Source organism: Centropristis striata, chromosome 16 (assembly GCF_030273125.1).
Source record: "Centropristis striata isolate RG_2023a ecotype Rhode Island chromosome 16, C.striata_1.0, whole genome shotgun sequence".
In the NCBI taxonomy this organism is placed as follows: Eukaryota; Metazoa; Chordata; class Actinopteri; order Perciformes; family Serranidae; genus Centropristis; species Centropristis striata.
Window position 1 is genome coordinate 33,567,722 of NC_081532.1, and position 24,453 is coordinate 33,592,174.

Below are 24,453 nucleotides of genomic sequence, written 5' to 3' on the forward strand. Positions count from 1 at the left end.
GGTATTTACCTGTCCAGAAATGAGCATTGAAACTTAGAAAGTGAACCAAACTTTTGATGAGTTGATTTCTGAGTCTATTTGTCAGTTTGGTCACCACCTCTGCACCGCGCCCTCCATGCAAATACCTGCAGCTGCATCTGGTTTGTTAAACAGTGAAATCTAAAAGTAATTTGTTTTCTGGGTCCGGAAAGTAAACACAGTGAGAACAGGTCATAGCCTACTGTAACTAGAGCATTATTGTATATCAAAAGGTTTACAATGACAGAGGACAAGAAAACTTTAGAGGTAATAAAATCAGAGCAGAAGACGGTTAATGAACTCTGCTCACTGAGACAAGTTGGTGTCCAGGAACGCTGATACTTTACTGACGATTTACTGACGATTTACTGACGATTTGCTGACATTATGATTAAAACTATGGAATTAAAATTTGATTATATTTTAAGTAATTTCAGAAAATATTAATGACACAATTCAAAATACAGAGATTGTTGAGTAAATAGATTATGTTACGCATGTTAATGGAATTAAATTCTAAAATGTGGGTTTTTCTCTCAGAGAGTTTTCGTATGTGATGGAAAAAAGTATTCAGACCCCTTTCTTAAGTAAAAGTACTAATACCACATTGTGAAATTACTCCACTACAACTTAAAGTCTTGCATTCAAAACTTACTGAAGTAAAAGTACAAAAGTATCAGCATCAAAATGTACTTAAAGTATCAAAAGTAAAATTATATTAGTTATGCAGAATGGCCTCAGATTGTTTTGTAGATACATTTTAACTACCCAATATAGTGTTATGAGGTTTAATTTAAATAATTAATGTCTAATCACTGTAAATGTATCATTTTTTATGTTAAATCTCAACCTGAAAAGAATAAAAAGTACAATATTTGCCTCAAAATGTAGTGGAGTAGAAGTATAAAGTCATATAAAATGGAAATACTCAAGTAAACATACCTCAAACTTGTACTTGTTTGAGTAAATGTACTTAATTACACTGATGTTGATGCAATGTTCACCCCTCTGAGCAATAAGGAAGAACACACGCCACATATTCTAATATGACTGTTGTTTACAGCCGTCAGAGGAGACGCTGTCGGCTTTATTGTGTTATCAGCGCTATCAGAGATAGTAAAACCAAACGGATGGCTGACCTATGAGCCAAATCTATAACCTCCAGCTGCTGGAGGAGCCAGTCAGACACATTTACAGCTCACAGACATGAATGAGTTGTCTTGTTAGAGCTGATGTGTATTAATGTCTTACATCATATGTGAGGCAGCAACAAAACAAACATGGAAGTTAGATTTTACAGACAAAACATGACACAACTTTGCTTCTGTGGCGAGCTGACATTTTGCAAGATCTGGACGAGTCAGCAACCATCTGGAAGCTATTCATGAATCATATTTGGCTCTTGTAAGAATTTAAAAAGTTTGTGAAGTCAGCAGTGACCTATGACTGTAACTATCCTCAGGCCAGACAGAGGCGGGACTACGATCTCAGACTGCACAAGATGATTTGATAGTTTAAGGTCTGAGTTTGTAACTTGAGATGACTTGAGATGTTTGATATTTTGCTTTCCATTCAGAGAGATTAGTTGTCACTCAAACACTGAGCGGAACTGCTGATGCTGCATCAATGAGACAATAAATGGCCAGAAGTATGTGGACATAAAGTTTCAGTCTTGAGCAGTTTTTAATGTTTGGTCCAAGCCCCTAATTCAATAAAACAAGTGTTGATGCTGCAGCATTCAGTGATATTGTAGACAACAATGTTCTTCTAACTCTGCAGAAACAGTTTAGAGAAAATCCTTTCCTGTTTACAAGAAATGAAAAATTTCAACATGATATTTTGTGAATTAACAACATATTTACCTCTTTAGTCTTAGTCTTTTGTCTTTTAGTCTTAGTCTTTAAAACTCAAGAAATTCTCTCTTGGATTTATCCAATTATTTATTAGAGTAATCTTTTATTGTTATATCAGTGCTAACTGACGCACAATACACAAAAAAAATCTATTTTCATTTAAGCACAATAGTTTATTTATTATTATTATTATTTATTTAATTATAACAGCCAATATAATAGAACTCTGTTTAGTTTTCCCCTTTAATATTGTCACCAGTTTAAATAATCAGACTCTATTTGTTGCACTTATACTTGAATGTAGTTCAAACTTGTTTCACATTAAAACACACTTAGTGAAATAGTGTTAAAATACCAGATATATGTAACCTGTATATCTAAAAATATTCACTTTCCCGCCTCATTCAACCCAGTTTGAACTCCCCGTAGACGTCTTGTGACCTGAAAACCCTGGGAGTGACCTGGTTTCCTGGTGGGCGGGGCTTACCTGACAGGTGAGTAGTTGCTGCTCCACGCTGTCCTGCATGGTGGATGAAGCGGCAGCAGCAGCTCCGCCGGCTACCAGGCTCCTCTGGGCTCTCTGCAGCCACAGCTCCAGCTGGCCGGCTCTCTCCAGGCACACATGGAGGACACCTGCACGGGGGCGGGGCCCAGGCTGGGGCTCCTCCAGGGCCTGGGACACAAACACAACACACCCAGCTGAACCTCTCTGCTCCAGAGTCACAGTCAGGGTCGGAGGAAGGAGCTGAGCTGGGTCCTGAGCAAACTGCAGCTCTAGACTGACAGGTTGTCCTTCTAATATTGATCCAAACAGATCATTGTGACCTGTAATACTACTTCTCACTCGTCTCTCTCCCGGCCGGCCTGGTTATCTCTCTCTCTCTCGTGCTCTTAGTTTCTCTTCTCTTTCTTTCCCTCTGTGCTCCACCCACCTGTGGCAGGCAGGCAGGCCAAAACCACTTCCTGGAGTGGTGGCAGGGCTCCAGTGACAGACACTCTTTATCACGGTAAAGGGCGAGAGAGCATGACAGAGAGAGAGAGAGAGAGAGAAAGAAGAGAGGCCTGGAGCTCAGTCAGAGGGCCGGGTGAGCTAGGTAAGCAGTAAATAGAGAACACAAACACTCCCCTACTTCTCCCTCAAACTGTTAATGCTTGTAGCCATCTATCATCTGCTTTTTTCATTCTATCAGAACTGTTCTTTTCCTCTTCTTAACCCATTGAAGCCTGGAAAGAGGATACGTCGTTTTGTAGTATTTGTATAAGCTCTCAAATACTTTTAGAATTTCATTTCTATCTGCTAAAGAGGCTGAAAAATCTAAATTATTTAGAAGAAGCGTTGACACTTCTGTTGAATTTCCAGAAAAACTTATTTTAATATCACCCAGAGGTTTTACAGGCATTTCAGGCCTCAATGGGTTAAAACTATTTCGACTCCCGCTTCCCTTTTTTTTGCTTTACGAGTGAACTATCAGCATTTTGCACGGTGCATGTTTAGACTCACTCACTCTGCACCAACTGACTGATTTTTCTTGTGGCTCTGTGCACACAGTTGCCAGGGAACAACTAAAAGACTTGATGCTGCCTGAACAGGAGGTGAACACCAAGAGTCAACAAACCTGCTTTGAATGTCACGATTAATCACTCGACTCAAACATTCAGCAGGCTTTGATGTCACTGACATCTCGTGTAAATATACAAAGACCTGCATGGAACATTTCTGCCAGCAAAACAAAAAATATGATGAAAAACTAGTCGTGAGGTGAAAAAAATAACCTGTAAAATTATTTTAATTATGACTTTGAATTGCAAATAATATTTTTAGGACAGTAAGAAATATATAAATGTCTTATATTTTGAGATATTTAGATCTTTTTTCATCATACTGGCAGGAACGGGCTTCCATAGGCCTTCTATTCGTTACAGGAGAATATTTTAAATAAAGGTTTGTCTCAAATTAATCATTTTTTTAGATAAGCTTTAAGTCTATTCATTCAATAGCATTTTCCAGTCACATTTCTAATTTGCCCTTAAAATACATAACAATGCTCTGAAAATAATTTATAATTTGGACGGCAATTTATGTTAGAATAATTTTGTCATTCAATGGGCCAAATTCTTACTTTAAGAGTACAAATAACTTACTTTTAGCAAGTATTTTAAAAGCACAAATTAGTAATTATATTATAAATCACCCATTTAAAGACCTCCTTCTACTCTTTAAGGCTCTGTATTAATATTTATCCACAAATGTAAATGCAAAATACAATAAAAATGCTTTGGAGAACGAGTGTGTTGGATTTAGTGGCATCTAGTGGTGAGATTGTATATTGCAACCAACTGAATACACTTCTCTCTTCTCTTGAGCAGTTGATCTGTCTCTTCTGTGCTACTGTAGAAACATTGTAGTGCAACATGTTGCGCTCTGTATGCAGAAATGATTCTAAGTTCACAAAAACACAATGATTCCTAGTTTCAGGTAATTATATTCGAACAAAAACAGTTATTATTTTTTAATTTGTGCCAATAGATGCCCCTTAATCCTTCACACTGGTCCTTTGAAGGTAAATGCAACTGTAAGAAATTCAGCATTCCCCAGGTCTAGGTCAAACATATAATCACGTAGATGGTTATTTTGTAATTTAATATCAGTGGGGGGTTTTTTTCAACTCAGTCCATCAGTTAGGAATTTATGTGCAGCCTGGTCCCAACTCTGCATCCACTGCTGCACCGTTCAACAAGATCTCCAACCTAAATGTCAGCACCAAGCATAACCACACATACGAGCGTTATAAAAATAGCACACGCGTCAATTTACATACATATACGGCTCGTGGTGGTAAAAAAAAGCTGCAGTTTCTTTGAATTTATGCTACAAAACCAGTAACCTAGGTTAATGGCAAAACCTTCTTTGTTAGGCGATATAAAATACAGTTTAAACAAGAAATAAATGCACATAAATGCCAGTAGTTACGAGGGTGACGTGAGCCACGGAAGTTACCTTAAAAATGTAAGTTACGGGAAAAAAAGTTTACATTTGTCTTCACATGGGACACGACCCCGTTCTCCTGCCTGAAAGTCCGCCATTTGTTCGCCATTTAAACTCCACATCACTGTCAATCTTTACTACTCTGTCAGCAAAAAAGTGGCAGAGGAAAGTCTAATATTAATCGTACTTTGCTGTACAAACGCCCTATATTGACGTTTTTTTGGGGGGGACCAGTCTGCACAGTTAGAGGGTTAGGAGGAGGACGGGGCTTTTGTTTGTGTCATGTTGGAACCACACTGTAAAAAATGTTTGTTTAAATTACAGTAAAAAGCTGTCAAATTGCATCAGAAATAGGTCGTAAAATTAAACACTGTACATCACCGTAGTAGATACTTTTAATTACTGTAAATTAAACAATAGTATAAAACTTTAAATTCTACCGCCATAAACTGTAGAAAACACACAGTTTTGCTGTAAAAATATAAAATTTTCATGTAAAGTTAATGGAGAAATACCATGATGAAACAATTATCCTAAAAGTAATGGGATTATTCTGTATAAATTACAGTTTTTGCTGATATTTACATTTACGTACGCTCACTGTATTTTTTACGGTGATGTTCTGGCAACTACAGCTGCCTGTATTTTACTGTAAATTAAACAGATTTTTTTTTTTACAGTGCAGGACGGTGAGTGTTTTTTTTTGTTTTTTTTTTCTATTTTTTTGCTTACCAGGGCGTCTGCAGGACGCAGGCCCTCGGTGTTGTCCTGTGGCCTGTGTGTGTGTGTGTGGGCGGGGGAGGCTGGAGGCTCTGAGGCCTCTGAGTGTTCTGCTGGTGTCATACTGGTTGGAGAGTGTGTGTGTTTGCTGGCTACGGTTGCTGCTGTTTCTAGAGGACTTCCGGGTTTCACCAGAACTTCTCCAGCTGATGGCAGAACCAGGCTATGACACGCCTCCACTGACCGCATACTGCTGTCCACCTCTCTGCGTTCTGACTTTACAGCTTTGATTTCATCACAGTGTGTAGATGTGTGTGTGCTCTGTGTGTGTACTGTGCAAGTCTTCAGCCCCTCTGGGTCATCCCCCCTCCATGCAAGCCCCCTCTGTCCCTTCATGAGCTCCTGACACAGAGAAAGAGAGACGGAGGAGTAGATCACTGTTGTGGGTTTATTTGTATTTGTGCTCCTGTTTGGATATGTAGACAGAATGGAAAGACAAAAGCAGAACAATGTACAAGTACGGCACATGCCACGTAATGTAAGACATCTCAGTACCACTGCTGCCAGGTGAAAACCTTGTATCTCCAAAAATGCCAGCTTATTGGGTGTTTTGGTTTTCTCTTTTGAGAGTGATATTATTGGAAAATGAGCCTTAAAGAATCTTTTTGATTATAAGTGAACAATCCCTCGAAATGCTACATTGAAATTAAATTTGGAGTTATGTGGTTTTCACCTGCAAACAGTATTGTGTTAATCAGTAATCATGTCAAACCAGTGCATTTTCATGGCCAACAATCATCTTAGAAAACTTTCTTAAGTACAAAATAGTAAATATCCTGATTCATAACAAAGCGGGAATCTTTCACCACACTCTCCTGCTGCCTGAGCAATTCATCATTGAAGTAATAATTACCCAGTTTACTCCATCAACTCTGTAAACAACCATTTATGATCATGTTCAGCTTATGGAAATTCAAATGGCAGATGCATGGAAGCAAGCAAGTTTATTTTTTAACAAATGTGCATTTCTGCGTTGGCTGGTAAATGAGCCCAGAGAGTCAAATGAAAGGTCAACAATCAAAAAGTTTATAGCTATTTTAAACCACCATTCCCTATATAATACATTATAAAACATGGTTCACAAAATATGTCTATTAGTACACTTTGTTTCTGCTTTTTATAAAAACATATTAACCCATCAGAATTAAGGTCCATGCAGAAGCTTATAACAGACCAAAAACCATCCACCCAGCATGCTAAATATCATCAGTCTGTTTTTGGTAAAATAGTAGCCGTCACCATCCTCTCATAATCTCATAATTCTCAATAATGTGCTGTGTCATCTTAAACCACATCTCAGTGGTGACTTTTTGTCAATGAATAGGCAGAATTTTACAGGACGGGCGAGTTCAGTAGTCCTTCATGTAAACACACAAGTCATTTTTGGAAAAAGTACATCTTTGGCACACATCTGATTTGATTTAAACACCCTGACTTCTACTTCTTTTGTTTATTAATGATGCAGTAAGAAACACTGAATAAAATCTCCAATGTAAACAAAACGTCCACAGCTCCAAACTGTTGGAAGCTAACATCTGGAATTCTCTGCCATGTAAATGCACTGAGCGTTCAGACATTTCAAGAGGGACCTGAAGGTCTAGGTTTGATGCTAGAATATTTCAGGTGCTCTAGACTCGGTTCTAGGAAAAGGAGTTCTCGAGGAAGAGTTCGGTTGTAAAGGAAACAGTTCAAGAAAAAGTCAAAAGTAAGTTCCAGATCTTCTACAAGGATTATAGAGGACAGGATTGGAACTACAAGAAGCTGATCTAGAATATACGAGGAGTTGGAAAAAAAGCGTTGGTTCTAGAAAATAAATCAAGCTCTAGATCCAAGGGTATAAGAAGGGGTTTTAGACTTTGGTCTCAAAGAATTTGGGAGTCCAGGTGTTCTACAAGAAGTATTGTAGTTCCAGGGCTTATTCTAGAGGATTCTAGATGAAGCCTTGAAATCTAGGCTCGATTCTTGAAGACGTTGGGGATTATATTGTTAGATCGAGAAGATCCTTGGAGCTCTAGTATAGATTGTACTGTCTCTAGACTACTGAGTTCTAGACTTGTGGAAAGCATAGACCTCAAGAAGAACTCAGCATTTTTTTGTTCCAGTAGAACGGGGAGTTTCAAGAGTCCTCCACAAGATTCTAGAGGAAGCTTTGAAATCCAGGCTTGATTCGGGATAGTTCTTTGGTTGGATCTAGGAGAATTTGGAAGATCCATGATAGGATGTAAACAGTTGTGTTCTAGGAGGAAGGACAGGTCTGAACACAACAAGGATTCTAGGTTAGGTTCTAGAAGAAGTTGATTGGTTTCAGAAGGAATCTGGGATTGCTTCTAGGTTGGGGGCTTTGTGCACATGGTTCTATAAAAAGCTGGAAATAAAGCTTAGATCCAGAAAAAAGTGAGTTCTAGCGATACAGGTTCTAGATCTAGGAGACTACGCATTTCTGCTGGGGGTCGGATTTGGAGACTTTAACGGTGGTGGAGGCTGTGTTTACCATGCTCTCAGGCTGGGACTGAGTTCTGACTGTGGCCAGGGGTTTTGATAAAGCTTCAGATGAACTTGCTTCTGTGGTTTCAGTGGTGACCTCAACATCCTGAAGAAACATGAGCAGGGTTAGATGATCAGTCAGGTCAGTCAGTTAAATACACGGATCATTCAGTCTACAGGGTCACAACGAAATCAGGATCCACACAGTTACTGATACACTCTGTTATATAATTACATTATATTATGTTATTGACATCTGTATGTTATCTTGTATCATCTGCCAACATGGTCTCACAGAAATCCGTGAAATAGCCACGGATTTCGCTTAACTCAAAATCCGTGGAATAGCCACGGATTCGCTCAAATTTCCGTGAAACTGACACGGATTTCGCTACAATGCAAGTTAATGATATAGTCATATCCCGTGGCTATTCCAACATACAAAGTGATTATGTACATTCACTGAGTGAATATTTAGAAAATAAAACATATATTTCTCGCTAGACATGTGATCAAAATCCATTTTTATGCAGAAACTAAGTCAAAATATTGATTTTTCACTAAAAATGAGAGAACTGTCCGCCATGTTTTTTGTTCTGACCGCTGGGACCTTGAAAGTCACGTGACTTGGAACAAACCAATAGCCACGGGATATGACTGTCATTAACTTGCATTGTAGCGAAATCCGTGTCAGTTTCACGGAAATTTGAGCGATTCCGTGGCTATTCCACGGATTTTGAGTTAAGCGAAATCTGTGGCTATTTCATGGATTTCTGTGAGACCAGGTTGCATCTGCTGTACTGTAAAACAAAGTCAATGGCTCTTATTGGTAGTTTTCAATACGTATTCATTCTTACAAGAGAATTTCCCAACAGGTTAGAAGTTGGTATCAATAATATGAATGTAAAATAATTGGACGCTAAGTGTATATTTTACACTATTAGCTCACATTTTTGGGCAGTGAGTACAACAAAGACATGCAACTTATATATTAAGCAGCTGATAATGAAAGTATAAAAGGTCTGCTCAAACTTCTAATTGATATTAATTAAAAGATAAGGCTAGTGATACTCTATATTTTTGTTTTTGTCAACAAAACATTACAGTGGCCATTTTGCCATTTTCTTAGTTCCTTGGCCACTTAGTCTGTGTGCTATCTTGAACAACTTGAATGAGAGTTTATTTAAGCATAAATTACAAGCAGGTGATTCTTATCGAAGTTACATCTCGCTTGATCATCTTCATATTCCAGTATCACATGTTATCATATGCTTAAACTCTGTACTGTGTAACTGTTACACCACTGCAAAAAAAGCCAACTTGTATTTTTTGGCCTAAAACAGTGATTTAAGTTGGTAAAACTTGGAAATATAAATTATTGACATTTAGGGTATTAATGTAAGTTAGCACAACAAAGGAAGCCAGTTGTCTGCTCAAAAACAAGTTGGTGAGTTGTTGTTACTTATATCTTTAAGTTGGGGTTCACAACAAGGGACAATAGTTCTGATAACTCTTATTTCTTTGTTGTGAAATACGGGAAAGCGTTGAAATTCGGCCATTAGCGAAAGCTAGCGGCTAACTGATGCTGGCGGCTAACCGATGCTAGCGGCTAACTGATGCTAGCAGCGCTGCTTGTTACAACTACAAGAGTAGCCATTAGCGTATCAATGCTAACATTTCATAGCGGCGTTACAATCGTGCCAATTCAGCACATTGCAGAAGTTAGCAGAAGTAAGGATTAAAAGTTATTACAATGTAAAATTATAAGTTCAAAAATCTGAATTCAGAGTTGAGCAAACTCAAAAACAAAACTTAAAATATTTAGTTTTATTGTCCAACTTGAAATTTTATCGAAGTTTGTTGCCTTGAAATTTTGAGTTCACCCAACTTTTCTTTTTTTGCAGTGACTGTATGTAACTGTCTAACACGGTCAAAAACTAGTTGTGATCTATACTTACGCACTACGCACATTAAAAAGTTACAGCACTATTATGTCGTAAAAAGATAGAATAATATTCTCGCACTTTATGACAAGAAAGTGGTAAACAACATAACTTTACATAGTTACTATTCAAATTATACAAAAACTGTTGAATAAACTGATATAATATCTAGCTGAGTCTCTGGTGGGTTTTTGCTCTGCTTTGCTACAGGCTTGTTGATATGTTGTTGTTTTATTTTTAGGTTTTTGGACAACAATGAAGCTGTTGTAAATATCAGGCTTTGGATACACACACAAGACTTGTTTATGAGATCAATATATATTTTTCTCATCTTTTGATTCAATTTGTTGCCAATATGAAACAAAGAGTATCACCAGACTTATCCTACATAAAAAAAAAACAAGCAAAAAAACCCCTGAGCATTAATAATTTCAATAAGAGCCAATGAGGATGTCTGAAAGAGTTGAATTACCTCTTTAGTTCCCATAATTTCTCCAGTCTGTTCAGTGCTTTGTCCAGCTGCAGCTTCAGTCTCTTCTGACATAGGTGCCTAACACCAACAATGACACATATTAAAATAATCTCACCAAACAACCAAACCAAAATGTTAAATGGCTGAAAATGAGAATGTTGTTGATGACCTTTTATGAGTTAACTTGACTTGTTCATCTACTGTGCTGCCACACAATTTATAAACACTGTTCAATACTGCTCTCTAGAGGCAGAACAAAATCTAGAAACAGATGTGAGGGAGGCTGAGGTAGAGACGAGGGAATTGGAAGATGAGGTGATTGGAGAGATGTATTAAGGAGGAGGAGAGGGTTGGTGAAGCAGCAGGCAGCTGATATGAGAAGTAAGGAGATGGTAGCAGAGGTGAGGAGGCCGAGGGAATTCATTGCAAGCAGTAATGTGGAGAACAGAGTGACCCAGGTCAACAAAGGTCAGGTCTTAGTCATATAGTTGTTAGAAATGATTTAATTGAAGCTAGATTGATATGTATACCCTGGGGATCAGTCCTGTGGTCTCAGGTGTATTGTCAATCTAAAAGAATTAGTTATTTTAACCCTTTGATGCACAACGTGGGTCTAAAGTGACCCAGTGACAGAGTTTTTATGTTCTATATCTTTGCAATAAATTATTTTCATCATTCAGTATTCCAGGTTTTCCTCAATTAGTTTGTTTTTGATCATCATACATCCTAATTTGATGTTTTCCTTTATTCATATTTGTTCCGTTTTTTGTGTCACTACTCTTCTAATGCACACCATGGGTCAAAATGACACATATCCATTTTTTAGCTAAGTAGCTCGCTAAGCTAACTACTTAGCTAACTTCTTGGCTAAGTATTTAGTGAAGTAGCTTGTTAAGCTAACTACTTAGCTAACTTCTTGGCTAAGTAGTTAGCTTAGCAAGCTACTTAGCCAAGTAGTTAGCCATGTAATAATACAAAACCTTTTTTTCTTCATAAAGTATGAGAGGCAAAATGTAAATAATGATCTGTTGTTATCAAAAACAAAATATTTAAAGAATACTTGGAATATTCAATCATAAAATAAGTTGATATAAAAAGATAGAGCACAGAAACACACAGCAGCATTAAATAACATGAAGGGAATGAATGAGGGTCATTTTGGACCCATGTTGTGCATCAAAGGGTTTAATATTTCCTTTAATTTGTTTGGCATCCAGTTTTGTTAATGCTATATTAAAGTAGCTGACCTCGGGTTACAAAGACCTCCAGGGAGTAAATGAGATGATCAACAGAATCAAGGTAGGACAGAGAAAGATGAAACATGGATGAAAAGTTTTTCCACAGCAGCTCTAGAGCTTCTTTACCTCTGGCGAAGCGGCCAGGAAAGCTTCCCAGAGCCACCATATAACACCTCCTCCTGCACCTTCTTGCAATCTCTGCTCCTGACTGCCTTTTTTCTCTCTGACTTCTTCAGCCTGGAGCACGCCTTGATGCTCCCTCTGCTGACACGGAAACACGCTCATATGCAGAGTCACACGGGAGGTTGTCAACAGTGCAGCGGGGACACGGAGCTGCGAGCTGGCCGCTGATGCTGCTAATGACTTTACTGCTAAAAGGAGCTACAATGCATGTTTTTAACTGTTACATGTTGGGTATAACCGGTATGTTTGTTTGTTTGTTTGTTCATAATATAGACTGTATAAAAGAATTGGTTGGTTCTGACACAGAACCTGAGGACACTATGCACGGCCACCTACACCTGCTACGCTATCCAAAGGCTAACACAGTTAGCTTCCATAATTCAAAGTTAAACCAAAAACAAGTTCACAGCTATTTAAATGCCATCATGGTCTCACAGGAATCCGTGAAATAGCCACGGAATCACTCAAATTTCCATGAAACTGACACGGATTTCGCTACAATGCAAGTTAATGACAGTCATATCTCGTGGCTATTCCAACATACAAAGTGATTATGTACATTCACTGAGTGAATATTTAGAAAATAAAACATATATTTCTGGCTACAAATGTGATCAAAATCCATTTTTATGCAGAAACTAAGTCAAAATATTGATTTTTTCACTAAAAATGATTGGAACAAACCAATAGGAAAAAATATTAACTTGCATTGTAGCGAAATCCGTGTCAGTTTCACGGAAATTTGAGTGATTCCGTGGCTATTTCACGGATTTCTGTGAGACCAGGTTCTTAAATGCACACAGTGCCATGGATATGCATTGCTATGCCTCTATCCTGATTGACAGGTCATCATAGTACTAACTTATCAATCACATTAAAGCATGCTTTATCATCTATTTCACTATTAACGGGACCATAATTTACTCATTAAACACCATACTGTATTGAAGAAGACTTGAAACTAGCAATTGAGACTATAAACTGATTATGAGAATGTTTACTGGGGTCATAAATCAATAGAGAAGAAGGCTCATTTTCTCATAGACAGCTGGCCATTAGAAAGAATGCAGGTATAAGGCACTTCCATATTTGCTTTTCACTTTTCAGACCTGGACGGTACGCCCATTTCTTATATACAGTCTTTTGTCAACAAACAGGATGTTTAAAAAACTTGGCCACAGATTTCACTGCAATATAGTTAAAAGTTACGGCTACGGACCAAGGAAAGCAAATATAATTTTTAAATGTAGATTAATTTCGTGTACCATAGAGAATGTTGTACTGTAGTTTCTTTAGGGACACATGCCTCGAGTGCATCAATATTAAACTTCAAGACTGACATATTTGGTAAATTTTTTAAACTCTAGGATCTCCACTAGAATTTCACGTAATTAAAACAAAGATTGTTCACACCACAGTCAGAAAGGTGAACTTGACAACTGAGGACACTAGGCACAGCAAACCACAACGTTCAGCTCGATGTCCCACTATCTGCACTTCAAACAGTTTGCATAACTAAACTCAAAATAATTTCCAGTGGAAATGGACAGCAGTATAAAGCATGCAGGGAGAAAAACACATATGTTAAAAACACAGGGGAACGGGTAAGCAGGAATGTTAGTACCAATTATTCTACACTTTGTTCTACCATAAAAGAGTCACTGAGAGTCAGTGAGTGTTTGATATTTACACCACAGATCTTACCATCCAGCGATGTTAATTTCATGTCAATGAGTGAGAACAAACACCCTTTGATGGCACTCTGAAGATCACATGCATGTAGCGATACAGTGCTCATCAGTCAGTGACTATATGTTATGTAAAATACCACAAAGTGCTTCAAAAACCCAAGACAACCACCATAAAACCAGAAGGATGGCTCCCTGGCTTCCTTACCTGAGTGCTCTCAGGTGTCCACGACCTTCTCTGCTCAGGTGAGGAGCGCTCCACCGTCATCAGCGACGCTCCAGATTTCTTCAGTACGTCCTCTTTTAAGTGGGCAATTGTGATCTGGCCCTGCTCCATTTCTTCCTTCTGAGAGACAGCACCATTACAGTTTTTGTTAAATTAATAATGTCTTGTTTTCTTCACATGACTGGCTTTACATTTGCGTTGCAATGTAAGACTTTTAGTCACTTGAAACATCAGTAGATGTCTAAGTGATTGAAGGAGACAAACGCTTTTTAAAAACTTGATCTGCTCGGTTTGTTATTGTCTCGCTAACTGAGAATTCTGGTTCTGAAATCTTGTGTGGCCTCTTCCACATTGTCTAAATCATTAAAATGTTCAGTCACATCATTAAAAATGTTTAGATAAGTCTTAACTATGCTTTCTGTGCTTCACCGAGGCAAGGCAAGGCATAAAACTGAATTTTAAGCATACAATTAACAGGAAAACCCAATTTAAAAAAAAGCTAAATTACAGAAAAATAGAAGGACAGAAGGAAAAGAAAGAGCTAGATTAAAATGGAGCATTAAATATAAGTGGAGCATAAAATAATGATTTGCTTTAAAATCATTAAAAGAACATACAGTGCAAATTAAGGATCATTTTGTGTTGAAAGTGTTTCTTATAAAGGAGCTCATCCATAAGTACATGAAAAGAGAAATATTGGTAACACTTTACAATAACCATCATTTATAAATGATAAACAGATTTATTAATGTTTAATCATCATTTATAAACCGTTTATAGGCCATTTAGAATGTTTAACTAACTGAATCATCTATAAATGGCAAATAGATGGTATATTAATGTAAGTTTATAGTCACTTTACCATTAACAAACAATTACATTATAATTAATAGTTTATTAATAGTTTTAGTTGCACTCATTATAACATCTTTAACACCATATAAAGTATGTTAATGATTTTGAAACGATTCAAATTCCTTCAAGAAATTGGTTGGAAAAGCCATTTTGTAAATGTTTATAAATGGTTTGTAAACCATCTATAAACATTACTTAGTTGGTTATTGTAAAGTGTTACCGAAATGTTTTTATGCTGGACCTTTCTCACAACAAGAAACCTCTCACCAGATTCAACAACAAGATTCAGTTAGCACGATAATGGTTAAGCCAAATAGTCAAGCAAAAATGAATCATATTCTAAATCACTTTTAATCCGGACAGTGAATCAAACTCACCTCAGAAGTCTCTGAAGTGGATTTGAAGAGTTGAGGCCGACCGGCTGTCTGCTGAGCTGACGGAGCTTTGGCTTGGACCGGAGTCGGAGGCTGCTGGATGAACAGAGCAGGGACCTTCTGCAAAAAAAAGAAAAAGCAGAAGGTTCAGTAAAGGGAACTTCTGGTTTAGATACAGCACCACCTGACTGACTGACTGACTGACCTTCTCCAGTTCCAGCAGCAGAGTCTGGAGCTGGTCCACTACCGTAAAGACTTGCAGAGTCTCTTCAGCCTTCTCCGGAAGACAAAGACCTGGTTTACACCTCTGGATCTCAGCTACGGTCCTCCGCATGGACTGGATCTTCTGTTCCACAGCCTGTAGCAAGGTTATTGTAGTTAACGAAATAACGAAAACTAGAATTGAAAAAACATTTTCGTTAACTGAAATAAAAATAAAAACTAGAGTTTTTAAAAAAACGATAACTAACTGAAACTGTATTGCGTGGTTACAAAACTAACTAAAATTATAGTGAAAATGTCCTTAGTTTTCGTTTTTGTCCACTTTTTTCATTCATAATTCAGTGTTTCTATTTGAACATGCAACACATGGTGAATATGTTTACTGAGACTGGGATGTTTACACTCCAACCAAAATTCAAAACAGTTAATAACCTTATTGGGGCTTAGATGATAAACCAAAGGAAATAAAGGCAAAATTTATTATGACCACTTTGAATCTGGCACCCAACACATAGCACATTACAAAAAAACTAAAACTAACACTAAAACTAATAAAAACTAAACTAAAACTAAGCATTTTCAAAAAATAAAAACTAAACTAAAACTAGAAAACTCACTCTTAAAACTAACTAAAACTAACTGAATTTGAAAACAAAAATTCACAACGAAATTAAAACTAAAACTAATGAAAAATCCAAAACTATTAGAACCTTGGCCTGTCCAGGACAAAGGCATTCAGAAAAACACATTCCTTGGTGTTTCTGGTTGACAAAGTGAACAAGTTCAGAAACAGACAATCACTTGATCAGTTTTAGTCACAAGTTTAGTCATTACAATCACTCCATGATCACCAGAAAGATTTTCCTTTTCGCTCAACACACCTTGAGGCTTTCTTCTCTGGGGCTGGGGAAGGTCTCCGGAGACGATAATACGTTCTTGATCTCAGTCACATCAGTCTCCATCCGCCGGACTTCACTCTCAATGGCTTCCACCTCCTAGACAGACATAAAACAATCAACAGATTTGACCATTAACAAGAGGTGAGCAACAGATCCCCCTGTAGAGAGAAATAATCTATACCGTGATTCTACAAGTCAGCTTTTTATAAGATCACACACGTTGACATTTCAGGACATTGTATATTCAAAAACATTAGAAATTATATTTCGAGTGGTAAACATGTCAATTCCTGTTTGTATTCAAAAAATGTTTAAATTAAGGCAGGGGATTTATAACTTAAGGGGGTTGCTAATGTTTGAAACTCACAAAGTCAGAACTAATCTCAAATACAGATGTGTGTCAGTTTTGGGTGTAAAATTATGGAATTATGGACTAAATGATGAAATAAAGATGTGTAATTCTATGTTAGTTTTCAAGAAGACTTTAAAATCTAAAATTATCAAGGGTTACAATGAAATTCGATTGAATTTGATTTTTCAGTTTAAGGTATCGTGTTTTGTAACAATGTGAATTACTCAGTTAATGTAATGTATATAATGTAATGTATATGCATGTAGATATATATAAATAAGCCTTGGGGCTTCAGCCTATTCCTTTTTCGGTTGCTGTCTGATGGATTCTTTTGTAAAAAACATGATTTTATTTTGTTGTCTTTGTTTTGTTTGTTTTTGTTGTTGTTGTTGTTGTTGTTCTTTGGTGTGTTTTTTTTAACCGAAATAAAGCATTCATTCATTCAAAGCTAAAGCTAAAATAGACTCACATCAGCAGCGTGAGTCAGGTGAGACAGAGGAGCAGTGAAGCTCTCTTGCACGTTGGCTACTTGGCGATCGGCCTCCACCAGTTGTTCCTGGAGAGTTGTGATGTCACAAACCTGTGACATTTCCTTCAGGACGGAGCTGAAGCCCTGCAGAGTGGTTCGGATCTGCGCCGAATCATCCAACACCATCTGCAACACGAGACAGGAGGGGCAGGAAATGATGTTGATGAATGTGTTGATAGTTAAGATGCATCACAAAGTATTTTTTCAGCCAATGCAAACTTTCTGCAGAATGCAATACATAACCAGAGGTGGGCAGAGTAGGCAAAAAATGTACTCAAGTAAAAGTACTGTTACTTAAGATTATAATTACTCAAGTAAAAGTAAAAAAGTATGCAGTGAAAAGACTACTCAAGTACTCAACAGTACAAGTACTGCGTTTTCTGCGGATTTATTTTTGAAAGCAACACAAACGGTATAAAATAGTAGCAAACAACATATAAAACAGCAATCTTCAAACTAAAGATACAATATATTGCCATAAGTTGCAAAGGGTGGACCGACATCATATTAAACCCTATGGATTAAGAATGGGATGTCACTTTAGTTCATATGTGAGTCAAGGCAGGTGACGGGCCGTTAAAAAGTGCACGTTCACTGTTGCTATGGCTACGACCAACATGACAACACTTGCATTTGATTGGCAAGATCATTTTCTAATGTTTTTTATTGGTTGAAAGCTGAAGACGTAGAAATAGATCTCGCATGTAATAAAAAAAAAGATTAAAAAAAAAAAAAAAAAAAGTAAAAGTATGGTCCAAAAAAACTACTCCTAAAATTAGTAAGTAAGTATTTGTAACGGAGTAAATGTAGCGCGTTACTACCCACCTCTGTACATAACATATTTAAGAACTGATTAGCATATAATAATAAAGCGCTGTATAAAGGGAGTGTAGTGCACAAACCTGCAGAGTGTGAACGTGGCTGCTCAGATCTTTAGCCGTGGTGTAGCTGCAGGGCGTAGCGAGCCACGACTTGGCCTCGGACATCCAGCTGTTAGAGCTGCTGATCATCTCCTTATGCTCCTGCAGCCACGTGTGGACCTGACCACAAACATCAACAACATGTAGTTTAAAACCTTCGTGTGTGTGAACACTGAGCCACAGCTGCCAACCATGAGAAGCTCTGACACACATTTATACTCAATAACTGTTTCATCTGAAACAGCACCTTCTGTGGCTGCCATCATTTACAAATCACAGCACAGAAATTACACAATAAATTAGTATTTACTGTAAATGTGGGGAAAGAGGAGTTACTGAGGCATAATGAGTATTTTCTAATGAAACTGTTAAATGTACTGCTAATGAGTGTTGACAGGCAAATATGAGCGATAATCACACCAAATGTTTGGCAGTATAAACATGAATTAGATTCACATTACTAAGCTGTGTGATTTAACAATTCCAACAATGAACACTTCTCTTCACACATCATTTGTTGTTTGACACCAAACAAATCTGGGGACAGGTTGTAATTATGACTCAGAAATCCTTAGCAGGGGATTAGACAAAACACATGAAACAGTTTAAGATGTGAAAAAGATAGATAGATAGATAGATAGATAGATAGATAGATAGATAGATAGATAGATAGATAGATAGATAGATAGATAGAGAGATAGAGAGATAGATAGATAGATAGATAGATAGATAGATAGATAGATAGATAGACTTTATTTATCCCAAGCTGGGAAATTACAGTGTAGCAGAGACAATGACAACACAATTAAATAAAAAACAACAACCTAGGCATACTTCAAGCAATAATATAAAAATACAATAAAATACAATAAAAAATAAAGTGTCTAAAGAAGGAGTATGTATTAAGGAGTAGAATAGAATTCCAGTGCAGATATATATATATATGAATATACAGTATAAAAATAAAAAATGTTGGTGCTATGAAACAAATAAGGTGCAATGAACAGTGTGCATAAAGAACACATTAAGTGCATAGCAACAGTATGTAATGAACCAGACTATTATTTGTTATTGTACAGTGTGATGGCATGTGGAAGGAAAGATTTTTTTGTAAAAAGAGGAGTGAGAGGGAAGTGGAGTGATGCTGACCTTGCTGAGGAGGGTGGTCCTCTGCTCCGCCTGCTTGGCCAGGTTGGAGTGGAGCTGCTGGACCTCCACCAGCCTCTCAGTGAGGCTCAGCACCTCCCCTGGCTTCTCCAAGTCCTGCATGTCCACCTCCAGTGACGCCACACACGAGTGCCAGACGTCCAGTTCATCCCACACACGCTGAGCACAGACACAGGATCATAAATACAGTACAGGCCAAAAGGTTGGACACACACCTTCTCATTCAGTGTGTTTTCTTTATTTTCATGACTATTTACATTGTAGATTCATCAAAACTATGAATGAACACATGTGGAATTATGTACTTAACAAAAAAGTGTGAAATAACTGAAAACATGTCTTATATTCTAGTAAGCAAAGGGTGGTTACTTTGAGGAATCTAAAATACAAGACATGTTTTCAGTTATTTCACACTTTTTTGTTAAGTACATAATTCCACATGTGTTCATTAATAGTTTTGATGAATCTACAATGTAAATAGTCATGAAAATAAAGAAAACACATTGAATGAGAAGGTGTGTGTCCAAACTTTTGGCCTGTACTGTATATCAAACACTCAACTCTACATCTTATTATCTCCCTGATTTTTACATAGTATTAGTTTTATTCTAGTTTATGGAAGAAAACAGATTTCAGAGTGGTAATAATCCACCTCCTCCGTGTCACTACTCACCTTCTGAGTGACCTTTGCTTGAGTCACGTTGGGACTTCTCTGTTCAAGTCTTTTCTGAACCGACGTCAGACCGGCGTGGATCTCAGACAGCTTGGCCCCGAGCCTGTGGACGGGGCCGCTCTTCTCCACCGCCTCAGACACCTGACAGACGAAGCAGAGGGAGCAAACGTCAACAATTGTAAATTATTTATTGTGTTGTGGTCATTGCTAAAACCAAATATTTCCCCAAAGAGCCAATTTATTCCTGAACTTTACATTAGCTTTGTAAAAATTAAAGTCTGGTGTACCTTCACTTCTACTTGCTGCAGAGACTGTTTGACCTCCTGCAGCTGGCCTTCGATCTCCGCCGGGACCAGAGTGTTCATGTCGGAGTACTTCATCTTCAGGCGCTCCATGATGCGCTGCAGCAAAGCCTTCTGGTTGCACAGCTGGCTGTGAACCTCCTACACAGAAAGAGAAGAAGAAGAAGTGTAAATGGACAGGACAATAAACAAAACTAATGACAATGGGAGAATGATAAACATTTACATTTAGTCATTTAGCAGACGCTTTTATCCAAAGCGACTTACAGGAAGAGTAAAAGCAAACAATCAAGGTATACTGCAATAAGAGCTATTAGTGCAACAATAAGTGCTAGTGTCTATGAAGCAAGGTTATAATAGTTTTGGATTTTTCATTAGTTTTAGTTTTAATTTCGTTGTGAATTCTTGTTTTCAAATTCAGTTAGTTTTAGTTCGTTTTTAGAGTGAGTTTGCTAGTTTTAGTTTAGTTTTTAGTTTTTGAAAATGCTTAGTTTTTTATTAGTTTTTGTGTTAGTTTTAGTTTTTTTGTAATGGGTATGTGCCTTCATTTCCTTTGGTTTATCCATCTCAGCCCCAATAAGGTTATTAACTCTTACAGTTCTGGGTGTTGTGTATTTTGGTTGGAGTGTAAACATCCCAGTCTCAGTAAACATATTTACCATGTGTTCCTGCATGTTCAAATAGAAACACTGAATTATGAATGAAAAAAGTTGACAAAGACGAAAACTAAGGACATTTTCACGATCATTTTAGTTAGTTTTAGTTAGTTTTGTAACCACACAATACAGTTTCAGTTAGTTATCATTTTTGAACAAACTCTTGTTTTTATTTTTATTTCAGTTAACGAAAATGTTTTTTCAATTTTTGTTTTCGTTAACTATAATAACCTTGCTATGAAGTCTATGATGGAAAGAGGACACAGAAAATATGATAAAGCTTTGTATTCTGCATCAACAAAAATAAACCTTGTGAAAAGAAAAACACTAGTAAGCAGATGGTTCTCAAATGTCACTTTCCTGCAACACTTCTCTTGCAATTTGGAACCAAAAGTCACAATCTTATCTTCATCTCTCTCCGAACAAACTGCTTTAAGTTCTCAGTGCTTTGTTTAACAGTTAGCTCTCTCTCCTGGTCTGCTTTCATCAAACAGAGCCTACCTCTTCAGAGTCCTTCAGTCCCACAATAGAGTAAAAGTAAATCAAACTCTAGAAAAGAAAAAGAAATCCTACATTAAATAGGAAGATGTGTTAAACTGTGCACAGTAACACAGACGAGTCTACCTGTGTGTGAATGTGTCCGATGCTCTGCTGAAGAGGGAGGCGCATCTTGTTATCACTATGGGAAACTGAGCGTGTGTTTGTGTGTGATACAAAGGATGTGAGGAGGAGAGCGTATAGAGAGAGCGTCTCTTTGCATGGCAGAGTAGGACATGCTGAGTGTGTATGCATGTGTGTGTGTGTGTGTGTTAGTCTTTGAATGTCTATCTATGTGAGGACCAATCTGTGTTTAGAGAAATTGAGAACATTTTGGGGGAAAAAGAGGCCATTTCAAGTAAGTCTGTTAAATTGTTTTAAAAAAAAAGGACAATTTAGAGCACATCTGCTGTTACCTTTTATCGTTAAAGAATCCGCCAATAAAAGAACAAAAACAGAAATTTTACGGTAGTATAACTTTAAGACAGTATGGCCTTTTTTTAAAAAGTCTGTATTTATTATGAAAGTGAAGACATTTCAGGAACATGGGGTGATTTTGCAAACTAAAAACATTTCTGCATGTCTTCAGTTTACAAAAATGTATTTTGTAAATGAGTGTCCTCACAAGTACAGAAGTAGAAGTAGAAGTGTGTGTGTGTGTGTGTGTGTGTGTGTGTGTGTGTGTGTGTGTGTGTGTGTGTGTTCTCGTACTTCCTACATAGTGAGGACCGGAACACGTTTTTAACCAACAGAGTGAGGACATTTTTGCAAAGTGAGGACATTTTGGCTGGTCCTCACTTTTTTTTTTTTTTTTTTTGAGATTTCACACTTTATTTTAGGGTTAAGGTTATAATAAGGTTTATGTTAGGTTAAGGGTTAACTTAAGGGGCAAGGGAAGAAGGTTATTATAGTTAACGAAAACGAAACGAAACAACGAAAACTAACTAAAATTATAGTGAAAATGTCCTTCATTTTCATCTTTGTCAACTTTTGTCATACATAATGAAGATGGATCAGACAAAGGAAATAACGGCAAAATTAACTGTGACTTCTTTGAATCTCCCACCCAACAAATACCCCATTACAAAAAACTAAAACTAATAAAAACTAAACTAAAACTAGCTAACGCATTCTAAAAACGAATTAAAACGAACTGAATTTGAAAACAAAAATTCTAAACTAAAACTGATGAAAAATTCACTATTCCAATGAGGGCCCTCACAAAGATAGAAGTACAAGAATGTGTCTGTGTGTGTGTGTGTGTGTGTGTGTGTGTGTGTGTGTGTGTCCATGCAATGACTTGGCTACAAAGGCCACCTGGAAGATCCACTTACACTGACTGAACAAAAGGTGTCTGGTACAAGAGTGGGGGGGAGGGTAGTGGGAGTGATGGAGAGGGTGTTCAGGTCTTTCATCAAAACAGACCCTCTGCAAGGGAAGGGTAGTGTGTGTGTTTGTTCTTGTACTTCCTACATAGTGAGGACCGGAACACGTTTTTAACCAACAGAGTGAGGACATTTTTGCAAAGTGAGGACATTTCAGCCGGTCCTCACTTCTTTAAAGGCTTTTTTGAGATTTCAGACTTTGTTTTAAGGGTTAAAGGTTACATGATAATGATAATTAACTGAAACTGTATTGTGTGGTTACAAAACTCACTAAAACTATAGTGAAAATGTCCTTCGTTTTCATCTTTGTCAACTTTTTTTCAAACATAATGAAGATGGATAAGGCAACGGAAATAAAGGCAAAATTTACTGTGACCTCTTTTAATCTCCCACCCAACAAATACCCCATTACAAAAAACTAAAACTAATAAAAACTAAACTAAAACTAAAGCATTTCAAAAACATAAATACTAAACTAAAACTGGCAAACTCACTCTAAAAACTCATTAAAACTAATTGAATTTGAAAACAGAAAATCACAATGAAAATAAAACTAAAACTAATGAAAAATCCAAAACTATTATAACTTTTCAAGGGAATTCACTGTTACAATGAGGGTCCTCACAAAGATAGAAGTACATGAATGTGTGTGTGTGTGTGTGTGTGTGCTGCGGTGGATGGGGAGATGTTGGCCTCTGCTCAGGTTTCGGGACAAAGGGCAGAGTGATTCTGCGGGTTGGTGGGTTCATAGACGTGAACACTAAACTACAAACAGTTTCCCGGGCTCGAGGCCAAGCTGACGGTTAGATTCAGACGTTTCATATTTACTGGACACTTTGAACACACAGTCAGCAGCCTCTTTCTCTCCAAATTTATTCATGACATTAAAATCTTGAGAGCTGCAGATCTGAGGTGCTTTTTTTTAAGTTTTTAAATTATTCTACGAAAATATTGAGACAAAACGCTGCTTCCAGCTGAGCTTCATGACATTCATTAATGCGTTTTTGCTTTTGCTTTTGCTTCTCTAAAAGCACATGTGTAGCCTCTCAGAGAGTCCTTGGCCTGGGAGATGTTCTTCTAAAATATAACATACACAACGTATTAAAGACTCTATCAGAAAGAGGTATATAGTAAATTAGATATAGATATAGTAAACTGACCTTCAGACCATCTCTAAGCTTGTCTATTTGTATTAAAAATCTTTGACACACCCATAAAAAACATCTGAAAAGATTAAAAACAATGTATAACCTTAGACTAATTATCATTACACACACTGGGAAGTCTGCCATAATGTTTATGATGCATCATTTTCAGTGTGTAATTATTGTTCACTGAATGTAAAGACAGCTTCATGTGCTATTTATGAAAACAGCAATGAGCTATAATGTTGGTTAGAGTGAGTACAAGAGCTTCATTGTGTTTCCAGTTCAGGCAATTAAACCGTCCTCTCTCATTAGAAACTCATTATTTGCAGTCCACCAGCTAGAGGAACGACCCAACTCCAACTCAGATGGAGCTGTTTGGAGGGAGGATCTCTGTGGGATCTGGAGACACCCAGAGGTCTTTCTGAGGTTGCTGGGGGACAACTTGCTTCTGGAAAAACTCTTAAGTTGAAGTGTAATTAAAATGAATAGGGTTTTTTCTGCCACAGCGTCCAGTCTTCTCTGTGAATCACATTTATTCCAGTATTTTTAGTTCATGATGGTGC

The 24,453-nt window shown here is 37.3% G+C and overlaps 1 long non-coding RNA gene across 1 annotated transcript; it reads right to left on the minus strand.

Annotated features, from left to right (window-relative positions):
* Positions 1 to 6,007: 6,007 nt before the first annotated feature.
* On the minus strand, positions 6,008 to 10,705 carry LOC131987867 (uncharacterized). Its single transcript, XR_009395834.1, has 2 exons — positions 10,537 to 10,705; positions 6,008 to 8,227 (listed from the first exon to the last, which is right to left on the minus strand). It is a non-coding gene; the product is annotated as an uncharacterized LOC131987867 (long non-coding RNA).
* Positions 10,706 to 24,453: the final 13,748 nt, after the last annotated feature.